Here is a 10,170-nt window from a genome sequence, read left to right on the forward strand (position 1 = left end):
CCTTGTGTCCTCAGCTACGTTCAAAAAACAAGACACAGGTCATCTGAAAAGCTGATACATCAACTCACTGCATACCGTTCTTCAAATGACAGTGTCCTTCTCAACAAGACTGTTCAGAAAGTGACTATTGCAGGCTAAAAGGAGCAGCTGGTAAGAAAAATGATTCCCATACTGTGTCAGTATCCCCATGGTGAACTGATATTACTGCTCATGCCAATATACAATCTGTTTAACAGTCAATAGCCCCTTTGTGTTCATCACATTTCCAGTACACTGATGAAGGCACTATCTAAAATATTGACCTACTCTTGTATTTTGAGTGAGCATATTCAAATGAGGGATTATATATCTATGATACTGTGTATGATAGGCTTTTCGATGCTTGGTCCGAGAATGAGTGATGCTTCCATATGTATGTGGATACAGGGACTGACAGGGTAACCAGGTGGAATGTGCAGGTCTGATGAGTCATGCCGGGTGAGTGCAATATCACAGCATCCTCTTTCTTCTGTGTTCTCCTCTTAGCGACCGTCAGCATAGCAGAGGAACATGGCAACAGCTAGCGCAGGTTCTGCATCTCAAAACAAGTCAATAGAAACACACTCAGTGTTTTATAGCAGCTTTTTGGCAGTGCAGATTCTAAGGTCTCCTTTCTTAAAAGACTTGGTGATGTGGCTAAGCACAAGTTACACGTTCACTGTCGTCTGAGTGGGTCCATCAATCAGACAATCAACATTTGTAAAAGAGTGGGTGCTCTGTAGCCAGGATATCCCCTGAGACAAAGCCAAGTGTAGATAACTCCAGCCCTGGTAACAATCTTGTTGTAACATTACATTTTGCTGTATAAATTAATGTTGTTGGTTTTTTTTAAAAACCATTAAACATAAAAACAAGATTCTGTAAAAGGGTATTGTTACTATTTTGTTATTGTTTTTTTATTATTAAAATATGCACATGTTCTGTTGACTTCTGTTCAAATTGAATGCATACAGAAATAGTTACACAAATTAAGCTCTGTGTTTCTAATGAAGCTGTTTTATAATTCAGCACCACCAGTAGTTGTTGCTTTGTACTGCACAGTACAGTCCTATCAAGGCCCTGCCAGTGTGTTTAGTGAAATGATTGAATGGAACAGTCTATGGGCAGCAGCACATAAACTGCAACTACAGTAATGGTTTGTTACAAAGCAAGTTAAAGAGTTTTAGAAAGGCAATGCTAGCCAGTGACTTTGCTACACCCTCTGCTCCTGGAACAGCTCACAATCCTCTGTTTGGCTTGGCCTTAAACTCAACAAACTCTTCCTGAAGGTGTTCAAGTAACTCAGCACAAAGCCAATGGAAATGGAATGGAATGAAAGTGGAATGGAAGTGGATTGGAAATGAAATAGAAGTGGAATGGAAAAGGAATGAAAATGGAATGGAAGAGGTCTGTGTTTATTACCAAGAGGTTCCTAAGACAAAAAAAACTATTTGACAGACAAGTAGCTGAGAATCTCATCCTGGGTACACAAAGCAAGGGACCACAGGGAGTGCTTGTTTATAAGAGACCAATCTTCTCACAAGTCAAAAACAGAAGCACAGCAGCAACAAAGACAGCTGTAAACTTCAAAAATAAAATAACTAAACAATAAACAAACAAACAATGAACATTGCTGTGCTCAAACCAGGAAGCAGGGTGGGTCTTTACTACTGTACACAACATTTCAACTTTAATGAAACACCTCCTTGTATTTTAGCATCTACGTTACTTCCAGGACCCTGCTTTACCTAAGAGAGGTAGGAAAGTGAGAAAGCAGGCTTGGGCCTGTCAATGCCCTTGCCTGCAGTGTCCTCTCTGCCAGCACTGATACTCAGCAGGTCAGTGCCCCTGCCTGCAGTGTCCTCTCTGCCAGCACTGATACTCAGCAGGTCAGTGCCCCTGCCTGCAGTGTCCTCTCTGCCAGCACTGATACTCAGCAGGTCAGTGCCCCTGCCTGCAGTGTCCTCTCTGCCAGCACTGATACTCAGCAGGTCACTGCCCTTACCTGCAGTGTCCTCTCTGCCAGCATTGATACTCAGCAGCCCCTTTGTGGGCTGGTCTGTCTGCTGCTCCTGTTGTTCCTGACAGTAGGAGATGGAGGGCTGCTGGATGAGAGCTGAGTTCCGGGAGAAGGGTGGATGAGGAATGCAATGGCTGATAGCCCTTTGGATACATCAGCTAATCCTAATGCTCAGTTATTGCAGGATACATTCCTCCACACTTCTATTTACTAGACATAACTCACTTCTCCGCTGGAGATGCGTTTATTATGTTTTGGTGTCCCTGTTTACCCCCCTTCCCTAATCACCCCTGTGCAAACAGAGATCAAATCAAAGGCAGTACATGTAACAGACACATTTCTTTCATACCTGTGCTAGTAGATGTCTATCAGTTAATGGACTGTACAGAACACCAATGATTACAGTGCAAGGTTGAGAACAGCATAGTACCCTAATGCAAGAAGTCAGGTAACGGAGCAGTTCTTCCACTGTTAGGCCTGCTTTTATCTTTTGTTTTGAATGACTGGAACATTAATTCTGTAAAGAGCTGCATTTAGTTCTCTTGGGCATTTTCATTTATCCTTCAATTCATAGACATGGTTGGTTAAGTATTTTTAGGAACACCAGCATATTGTTATAAATTAGAATTGTGTTGCATTTCCAATGGCAATGGTGCAATGACGCTCTCTGACAAGACTTGTTCATTGGCTCTTTAGATAATTGCTGTGTGCTTAATGAGAGATGATAGGTGACAATGATAGATCATTCCGGCTTCCAATGAGCCACTTTCTTTTATTTTATTTCCTAACTCTGACCTATGATGTCGCAGGCTTCTCAAAAGGGAGCGCAGCACAGCAGACTGGATTCCCATCAGTTCCCAGGCACTTCATTCATGAACAATAACTCCCTGCTGCGTCCCATATTAAACACAACGGCAGGGAGCGTGCATTACAAATAAGTTCCAATAGGTAACTAACTAACTTACCTACAAACTAAACCCAGTGGAAGTTATAAATGAGCTCTTTCTGTAAGTATTACAATAAACAAGGCACAGAAAAGGAGATCCTGAAGCACTGGAAACAACAGGATACAACATGAACACATCTGAAGTCTGGTGGAAGAGTAAAACCATTTTAAACAACTGTAGAACAGCTGAATGAGAGAGAGATTACAAAGCAAAGACTGGGAAAAGAAGACACTGGGAGGGGAATCCATAAAGGGTGGCTGGGCAAAGTTCAGGAATATAATGTTGGAAATGCAGGACCAATTCATCCCAACTGCTTACCCGTGGAATACTGTACTGACACAACCTGAAACCCCATTCTAACTGCAGCTATCGAGACTATTCTATACAGTTACATTGCACTTGTGAATATCTTACTACACATTCTTATACTTTTATGCATTTAATGAATAGGCCTGCCACTGGCCATTAGCCACTTCTCTAATGGAAGCTGCTCCCCCAGTTCCCTCTGGTTACTCAAGCTGAGCTGTTAAATTAATAGTATATAGACAGCTTATTATAAAGCTGTAACATTTACACCACCCTGACTAAACGCCAATTACTCCCAAAAGTAACATAACAATGATAGTGGTTTGCTGGTAAGAATTACGTTACTCTGGCAAATGTGTATTTATCTGAATTTATCTCCATACTGATCTGATCCAAATACTGATCCAAATGGAGATTATACTTTCAAGTTGAAAAAGCAACATTATCCAAAAGCAGTGCAAATGTGATTCAGAGTTTGGTTTATTTGGGTGACAAAGCATTGTATTATTGTCATTTAGATAAGAACTCACAAGGGAGTAGAACCCTGAATCCCTGTTTCTGAGTCATTTCAAAAGCAGTACGCTGCTGCTGCTGCTGCTAAATTATCTCTCCTTTCAGTTGTTGAAGACGGGTGTGGCAGGGCTGAGACCCTGCATGTGTAAATAGGGTGGTTTGCTTTAGTTTAGAAATAAAATCTGTTTCATTTGAATCCCACAACAGTATCATTTAGTAGTTAGTGTAGAAGGTTCCTGGAGCGGGACCTCCCTTACAGTGGGAGCAGCGCTCGCCCGCCTGAACGACAACTTTTGCTTTCTAGTTGTGTTTGAACAGTGTTTTGTTTGGCATGTTTGTAATTCTTTTGTTTGCACTCCAGTTTGTGTATGTGACCGTGCTCTACCATTGCTGATACTGGCATGTGGCTGAGTGTAAATTGTCCATAAAAACTGGATGTCTGAGCAGTGATTTCAAATACAACCCCTGTGTCTCTCCACTCTATCAGCAGATGCTGATAACAACAGCCCTGTTACAGAGGGGAAGATGTGGAGATCGGAGATGTGTTGATGTGTGAACAGAGCACAATCCACACCATTCATTTAAAGATTTAGATTGTGTAATGTTTTGGCCATCCCAACAAAAAAAGTGTTATATAGTTTGTTATTGTATAAAGTAATTAAATAAAGCACCCAATAGAAAACACACAACACATGAAAGCACATGTTATGTCTTTTATTCACTGAAAGCCCTGCCCAGAATTACAGTAGATTCCATTTAATCCAGTTAATGCATTAGCGCTACAAAATGTTCTGTACCCTTCTGTGCTCGCAAGGTAATGTAGAATTGCTAATGTCATTAATGCATTATACCACCAAAAATGCACATGAGCACCTTTGACCCAACCAAGCCGTTATGTTGGGTGCAGTTTTAAACAGAATGGCTTCATAAGTGCTGTCTTTTTGTTCCAGGAGTCAGTGGTTTCCAGTATTTCTGTGCCAGTGTTTTTTTAATGCATTTGTGGTCATTCTTATGACTTTACTTCAGCTCTGTGTTGACTGCAAGCTAAATGAGACTCCAGGGTGCCAGAACACAGCACAGGACTAATGTGTGGGACATCCCTGGCCAATCCAAACTCTTTGGTGGTATTTATAGGAGGCTTGTGGGTTTGTGTTTATATATGCTGCAGGCATTTACTTTCCTTCCAGGAAAAGTGGAAATACTCATGCACTGCACAAGATGGAGGTTAGGGGTGAAATGTTCCTTCCACAAAACATACACAGAGGAAAAAGATTAGAGGAATGCAGGAACAAATGTAAGTAAAATGGATAATCCTGCTGTGAAACGGTCCCCAAATACCTCAACTATTTGACATGTGAACGTCTTCTGATGTAACAAAACAGCTTTGAAGTTTGTTCTTGTTTTAATGAACTGAGGTTCTGCTGTTGAAGGGTACATAAGGACCTTTTTATTTTATTGTGTTACATGTACATCAAGATGGCTTCACATGAATCTGGAGGTATTTCATTTTATGACAAACTCCAAATCACTACAGTAAGACAGCTATGCAGTAGTGTTATATTAGCACCACTATTGTCTGTAGGCAACTCTTCATTAGGTGATACTAGTTGACAGTTACAGACCACATCAATCAAACATATTCAGTAAAATAAAATGTACAGCTTAAGGTTACAAACACAATTTCCTTTGGTGTCTAATGACCTGCAAAGTGCTCCTCTAAGTCACCCATGTTCCGATGCTTATTCTCTGAACTCGGAGCTGAGGGTTTAAAGAAGATGTTTTCCATTATTTCTTGGGCTGGGCTGCCTGTTCTCTGATGACATGATGTCATCTTTAATGACTCGGTTACTCAGAAAGAAGACATGCTATGAGATTGCTGCTGGCAAGTTGAATCTATGTTTATGATGCAGACATCATTGTGTGTGCAGCACATTAAGCACTCTTTCATGAGTTGAAGGGTTGCAGTTTGCAGAACGAATCTCGTCTCTTCTGTAGCCGGCACCCAAATAGAGTAGAATTGTGTGGAACATTCCATTGATGGTCTGCGAGAATAACAACATATTGCTTACCTTTGTTTTGTAGAAATTAACGTTGATGAATTGCTTTAGTCTCTAACTTGGAGTTTGTGCTTTAAAATGATTATAAGCAACTCTCCAATGAATTGATTGGCTACAGCAATCAATAACCTGAGTGCTGACACAGGAGTCAATAAAGATGGTTGCTTATTCAGACTAATCAGAAGTGGGCATATCCGTCTTTTAACTAAACATTAACTAAGAGAAAAGAATGTATCTTCTTCCCATGGTGAGTAATTCAATTATAATGGTTTAGTTTATTATTTCCATGTAGTATTTGACAATCAAATAGGGTACATGGTATGTGAAAAGGGTTTTTGAGGGGCTTGTCATCACTGTTGATCTCATATCTGCTGCCTCTCTCAGGGTTTCTGAGGGGCTTGTCATCACTGTTGATCTCATATCTGCTGCCTCTCTCAGGGTTTCTGAGGGGCTTGTCATCACTGTTGATCTCATATCTGCTGCCTCTCTCAGGGTTTCTGAGGGGCTTGTCATCACTGTTGATCTCATATCTGCCTGCCTCTCTCAGGGTTTCTGAGGGGCTTGTCATCACTGTTGATCTCATATCTGCTTGCCTCTCTCAGGGTTTCTGAGTGGCTTGTCATCACTGTTGATCTCATATCTGCTGCCTCTCTCAGGGTTTCTGAGGGGCTTGTCATCACTGTTGATCTCATATCTGCTTGCCTCTCTCAGGGTTTCTGAGTGGCTTGTCATCACTGTTGATCTCATATCTGCTGCCTCTCTCAGGGTTTCTGAGTGGCTTGTCATCACTGTTGATCTCATATCTGCTGCCTCTCTCAGGGTTTCTGAGTGGCTTGTCATCACTGTTGATCTCATATCTGCTTGCCTCTCTCAGGGTTTCTGAGTGGCTTGTCATCACTGTTGATCTCATATCTGCTTGCCTCTCTCAGGGTTTCTGAGTGGCTTGTCATCACTGTTGATCTCATATCTGCTGCCTCTCTCAGGGTTTCTGAGTGGCTTGTCATCACTGTTGATCTCATATCTGCTGCCTCTCTCAGGGTTTCTGAGTGGCTTGTCATCACTGTTGATCTCATATCTGCTTGCCTCTCTCAGGGTTTCTGAGTGGCTTGTCATCACTGTTGATCTCATATCTGCTTGCCTCTCTCAGGGTTTCTGAGTGGCTTGTCATCACTGTTGATCTCATATCTGCTGCCTCTCTCAGGGTTTCTGAGGGCTCCAGTAAGTTAACACCACTGACCAGAATGTCCTCGCATGGATAATCGGCAGCATTGAGAGGTGATCAATGGTCTTCTCCAGAGCTCCTGGCTTCCCGTGTTAATACCTTCCAGGCACTATTCAATTCCATCCTCTCCATTCAGAATCCCTGTATTGACAGTTGGTTGGGTGCTGTCTGCGTGCTTCTGAAAGCAGTGTTCAGTAGCTGTAATTATGATGGATAATGCAATTTAAGCAGGTTCCCTTTGCTGAGAGGGTCAAGCAAGCACTGCTTTCTCTTGGCATTAATGACTTTTTAATAGAGCATACTCACAAGACCGGGGCCACTTTGTGGTGGAGAAAGAGGACTGATAGAGAATGAGACAAAGCGCTACAAATCATCTGCTATTAAAGCTGCTAATGGATGACACATCTCCCTGTTTATGCTCTTAATGCTAGCTGTGGTTGCCTTTGTTTTTAGGCAGCATGGATTGTGCATGTTCCAATCTGCCTGCCTGTTACCACTGCTACAGTAGCTAACCCTGTGCAGTACAATCAGCTCACTCATACAACTTGCTCACATTAACTTTGTTTCACTGGCTTTTTCCATAATATGTTCTTTCCCTAAGATACCAATACTATACTTAGCTTAGATTTTTGACAATACTTCAAACCAGGTGTAAAGTAAGCTTTTAATTTCTGTATTGGTTTCTAAATGATCTTCTTCCTATTCCCATTGCTGTGAAGGGGTGAACACTGTGAGGGCTCAGCAGTAATATGTCTTTAAAATAAAGAGATACTGTCCTGTGGCAGGGCTGAGGCTCTGTGCCTGTAAATAGTGGGCTGTTGTGTTTTTGCTTAGTTTATAAATCAAATGGGTTTCATTTGAAAGTCAAGTTTGTGTTAAATGTGGCAGGGCTGGGTGGTAGAATGCCTTGGTAATTCAAAAGCATGTGTACTGATTCTCAATTAGCCCTGGCCACATGCCTTTAAAAAGGAGCTGCACAGCCAGTTCCTTTGTTCTCCAACCAGGGATACAAACTGTCTGGAAAGCAGACTGTGCTGTAGGAGTCTCACGACTATGTGGGTATGCCACCTGGGTGAGAAACACACAAGGGAAAATGTACTGGATGTTTGTTCACTGTGTGTGTTACCCAGGATCGCTAGTACTGGAACGAATAGGGGAAATCTTGGGAGATTTGAATCCAACCCAAGTAAAGAGAGGAGATGTCAGGGAGTAGCGTTTTTTTTGTCGTTGTTCTGAACAGTGCTTTGTTTGTATTTTTGTGTATGTCCTCCTGCACGAGGATTACCATTGCTGGTAGCCTAGCGGTGATCACCTACCACTTGAACTGCTTGTGCATTGTAAATAAAACCTGGACACCTGAGCGCTCTTTCAAATCCAACCTGTGTGTCTCTCGTCTATCGGCAGATACCCACATCCTCTCACATATATTAAAGGAAACCTGGTATGTTTTTGAAAAGCCCCTAGTTCAACATTACATTATGAATGGAGACCATGAGCCCAGTGCTTATGAGCTGAAGAGGGGCATTAGCTCAGCAAAAACTCATCAGTGAATAGAGAGCCATCTAGCAATTGAAAGCAGAAACTAAGTACATGAATCAGTAAATAAAGGCTAGGGAACAATTAAGTTAAACTGGCAGGTGTTTAGGGCACAAATGGTGTACCCTTAATGAAGGAAAAAAGAGAGAAGGTGGTTTAAAAGCTAAGCAACTAGTTTCTGGGCCAAAACAACACACATTATGCTTTGTTTCTAGACTGGGCAGCATTCTCCATCTATCCATCGACACATTTGGGAGAACTGCACTGTGCTGTTTAAAATCCACCCTACAAGCCGTGTATAATTCAGTATGCTAACGTGACATTATTCAGCAGGTTTCATTTGACTTTATGAAGCAAAATAAGTTAGCACTCATTTCAACCACTTGAAGCAAAATAAGTTAGCACTCATCAAATGCCGCGGCGTTCTGGGACAAGTGGGAGGGGCGGAGCCCGCAGCACAAACACAAACAAAGGCAGCCAGGCTTCCCAGCGACAGCGTGTGGGGAGAAGTACGAGTGGACAAGTACAAGGCAGTTAGAAGCAGAAAGGAGGAATTATATCTTTAAATTTGGAGTTGCTTTAATCAGAAAACATTGCAGCTTAAAGCCTTGCAGCTACGTGTATTTTTCTGATAACAAGCTGAAACTTGGAGCAGCTGATTTAAATCCCGCGGTGTTTAAGCGCTCAGTCCCATCCCCATTGTCTAAAACAAGCAACGGTACATCGCATCTCCTCTTCAGTCACTGCGTGTAAACTGGAGCACGTGAAGCGTCCTGTCTCCAACGCCATAGAGTTCACACAAACTGTCTGCAAATTAAAAAAACTGTTATATTAAAACAGCCCTCTGTGAAGCACTGACACGAACGATTCTTTGTGTTAAACTTAATGCAATTCCATCAGCTACACTCGTTCATCTGCAATTCAAATGTTTGCTGACTTCAAAACAATACACGCGTCCAAATTCAGATTCCAAAATACATTTTAAAAAAGGTTTTTGAGTGGGTGCGGAGCCAAAGCGCAGGCAAGCAGGCAGTGAGGCACACTGCCCCCTCCCGTGGACACACACCGGTACTACAGCCAGAGGGGAATGTGACGCTGGGAGTCCTAGCAACACTGCAGCCGAATTAATGACGTGTATTATTATTATTATTATGATAATGATGATGATGTTTGTAGGAATCACGATTTCTGTGATTTATGACTCATGCTGTGTAGGGCGTCTCGTATTTTTATCAGAGCGATGTCATTTTTCACAGTTTTGGTCGTTCAGCTTTCACGGGCAGTTTCCCTTCCCAAGCTCCAGAGGTTCACAGTGAAAACTGCGAACGCTATCTTCACAAACAGCGACAGACGGGCCAATCGGGGCGGGGACGTCACAAACGCGCTCGAGTCATGCGGAGCCGGCGCCACGGAGGCGCTCGGCTCCCTCCAGTGGACACGCACCGGTACTGCAGTCGGGAGGCGCTGGAAGATTATTTGATGAATTCCTTACCGATGTGGCTTTCTCGTGGAGAGAAAGTGGAACGGTGACGTCATGTCCTAAACAATCTG

This window comes from Acipenser ruthenus, chromosome 24 (genome assembly GCF_902713425.1).
Source record: "Acipenser ruthenus chromosome 24, fAciRut3.2 maternal haplotype, whole genome shotgun sequence".
Taxonomy (NCBI): Eukaryota; Metazoa; Chordata; class Actinopteri; order Acipenseriformes; family Acipenseridae; genus Acipenser; species Acipenser ruthenus.